Source organism: Cucurbita maxima, unplaced genomic scaffold (genome assembly GCF_002738345.1).
Source record: "Cucurbita maxima cultivar Rimu unplaced genomic scaffold, Cmax_1.0 Cma_Scf00141, whole genome shotgun sequence".
NCBI classification, from domain to species: domain Eukaryota; kingdom Viridiplantae; phylum Streptophyta; class Magnoliopsida; order Cucurbitales; family Cucurbitaceae; genus Cucurbita; species Cucurbita maxima.
The window spans coordinates 1-2,606 of NW_019272157.1; positions in this window are offsets into that span (position 1 = coordinate 1).

Consider the following 2,606-nt stretch of genomic DNA (forward strand, 5'->3'; position numbering starts at 1 on the left):
CAAAAAACGTCGACCGTGACTCGGTTCGATTTGAAGTACAATTTTACTGTTTTATGCACTCCGTTTCTTCGAAATTCTATTCTAAATCATCAAGCCTAATTATTTCCCCCAAAACATCCAAAAAACGACGACCGTAACTCGGTTCGATTTGAAGAACAATTTTACTGTTTTATGCACTCCGTTTCATCGAAATCCTATTCTAAATCATCAAGCCTAATCATTCCCCCCAAAACTTTCAAAAAACGTCGACCGTGACTCGGTTTTTTTAGCACGTACTTCAAACGTCCCAGATTTGGGTTTCCGAAGTAGGGTTCAATTTGAAGCACACTTTTACTGTTTTATGCACTCCGTTTCTTCGAAATCCTATTCTAAATCATCAAGCCTAATCATTCCCCCCAAAACTTTCAAAAAACGTCGACCGTGACTCGGTTTTTTTAGCACGTACTTCAAACGTCCCAGATTTGGGTTTCCGAAGTAGGGTTCGATTTGAAGCACACTTTTACTGTTTTATGCACTCCGTTTCTTCGAAATTCTATTCTAAATCATCAAGCCTAATCATTTCCCCCAAAACATCCAAAAAACGTCGACCGTAACTCGGTTCGATTTGAAGCACACTTTTACTGTTTTATGCACTCCGTTTCTTCGAAATTCTATTCTAAATCATCAAGCCTAATCATTCCGCCCAAAACTTCCAAAAAACGTCGACCGTGACTCGGTTTTTTTAGCACGTACTTCAAACGTCCCAGATTTGGGTTTCCGAAGTAGGGTTCNAGCACACTTTTACTGTTTTATGCCATCCGTTTCTTCGAAATTCTATTCTAAATCATCAAGCCTAATCATTCCCCCCAAAACTTCCAAAAAACGTCGACCGTGACTCGGTTTTTTTAACACGTGCTTCGAACATCCCAGATTTGGGTTTCCGAAGTTGGGTTCGATTTGAAGCACACTTTTATTGTTTTATGCACTCCGTTTCTTCGAAATTCTATTCTAAATCATCAAGCCTAATCATTCCCCCCAAAACTTCCAAAAAACGTCGACCGTGACTCGGTTTGTTTAGCACGAACTTCAAACGTCCCAGATTTGGGTTTCCGAAGTAGGGTTCGATTTGAAGCACCTTTGTACTGTTTGATGCACTCCGTTTCTTCGAAATTCTATTCTAAATCATCAAGCCTAATCATTCAGCCCAAAACTTTCAAAAAAACGTCGACCGTGACTCGGTTCGATTTGAAGCACAGTTTTACTGTTTTATGCACTTCGTTTCTTCGAAAGTCTATTCTAAATAATCAAGCCTAATCATTCCTCCCAAAACTTCCAAAAAACGGCGACCGTGATTCAGTTTTTTTAGCACGTACTTCAAACGTCCCAGATTTGGGTTTCCGAAGTAGGGTTCGATTTGAAGCACCTTTTTACTGTTTGATGCACTCCGTTTCTTCGAAATTCTATTCTAAATCATCAAGCCTAATCATTCACCCCAAAACTTTCAAAAAAACGTCGACCGTGACTCGGTTCGATTTGAAGCACACTTTTACTGTTTTATGCACTTCGTTTCTTCGAAAGTCTATTCTAAATAATCAAGCCTAATCATTCCTCCCAAAACTTCCAAAAAACGGCGACCGTGATTCAGTTTTTTTAGCACGTACTTCAAACGTCCCAGATTTGGGTTTTCGAAGTAGGGTTCGATTTGAAGCCCACTTTTACTGTTTTATGCACTCCGTTTCTTCGAAATTCTATTCTAAATCATCAAGCCTAATCATTTCCCCCAAAACATCCAAAAAACGTCGACCGTAACTCGGTTCGATTTGAAGCACACTTTTACNAAGCCTAATCATTCCTCCCAAAACTTCCAAAAAACGGCGACCGTGATTCAGTTTTTTTAGCACGTACTTCAAACGTCCCAGATTTGGGTTTCCGAAGTAGGGTTCGATTTGAAGCCCACTTTTACTCTTTTATGCCCTCCGTTTCTTCGAAATTCTATTCTAAATCATCAAGCCTAATCATTCCCACTTCAAATTCCAAAAAACGTCGACCGTAACTCGATTTTGTTAGAACGTACTTCAAACGTCTAAGATTTGGGTTTCCGAAGTAGGGTTCGATATGAAGAACACTTTTACTGTTTTATGCCCTCCGTTTCTTCGAAATTCTATTCTAAATCATCAAGCCTAATCATTCCAACCAAAACTTTCAGAAAACGTCGACCGTGACTCTACTTTATTAGCATATACNTTAAACGTCCCAGATTTGGGTTTTTGAAGTAGGGTTCGATTTGAAGAAAACTTTTATTGTTTTATGCACTCCGTTTCTTCGAAATTCTATTCTAAATCATCAAGCCTAATCATTCCCCCTAAAACTTTCAAAAAACGTCTACCGTGACTCGGTTTTTTTAGCACGTACTTCAAACGTCCCAGATTTGGGTTTCCGAAGTAGGGTTCGATTTGAAGCACACTTTTACTGTTTTGTGCACTCCATTTCTTGGAAATTNCTTTTATTGTTTTATGCACTCCGTTTCTTCGAAATTCTATTCTAAATCATCAAGCCTAATCATTCCCCCTAAAACTTTCAAAAAACGTCTACCGTGACTCGGTTTTTTTAGCACGTACTTCAAACGT